This window comes from Etheostoma spectabile, chromosome 13 (assembly GCF_008692095.1).
Source record: "Etheostoma spectabile isolate EspeVRDwgs_2016 chromosome 13, UIUC_Espe_1.0, whole genome shotgun sequence".
In the NCBI taxonomy this organism is placed as follows: domain Eukaryota; kingdom Metazoa; phylum Chordata; class Actinopteri; order Perciformes; family Percidae; genus Etheostoma; species Etheostoma spectabile.
The window spans coordinates 19,449,379-19,449,958 of record NC_045745.1 but is presented as its reverse complement, the minus strand read 5'-3'; the positions used below and the strand labels follow the sequence as shown (position 1 = coordinate 19,449,958).

General features: G+C 44.1%; 1 long non-coding RNA gene across 1 annotated transcript in view; it reads right to left on the bottom strand.

The window, feature by feature from the left end:
• LOC116700956 (uncharacterized) overlaps window positions 1–580 on the bottom strand; it is a 23,501-nt gene that overhangs the window by 4,840 nt on the left and 18,081 nt on the right. The window lies entirely within an intron of this gene.

The following is a 580-nucleotide window of genomic DNA, read 5'->3' as shown; positions in this document are numbered from 1 at the left end:
CAACACTGTGCTGTGTTTTCAAGGTGTAGTGCAGAGAAATATGATCCGTCGTGAGCATGGTCTATTTTATTTTTAAAATTAAACCGATGCTTTATTTCGTTTCTGTGCTCGACCTCCTGTCCCGCTGTATCTGTCGTCTACTGAATTGCTGCAAAAATAGAAGCTCTGCGTATCTGCTCTGGAGGGCTGCGGATCGCCGGAGCTGGACGCAGCCCGTGGAAATACACACACCTCATTTATCAAACTAACATAGAAACCAGCACAGATACAAGCGCAGAAATCATCTTACGACAGGCTTCACGTGGGATTCATGAAACGTTTGTATCACACCAATCAGAGCATATTAATGATCGTACATTGACTTGACCAGCAACTGGAAACGATCAGAATTTAAATATCACGCCCCAATATATTCTTGGTTTTGAGGCCTCGCCCCTACTATTTTTGACATGGCCAGACATAATCCGGCTAAGCGGCATTTTTCCAGAGGAGGAGATTGAAACCCTGACATCTTAGTTTAATTTGCAGTAACGTGTGTCCTATGTGGCAGCCTAACAACTGATAGGCTGGCCGAAGAATA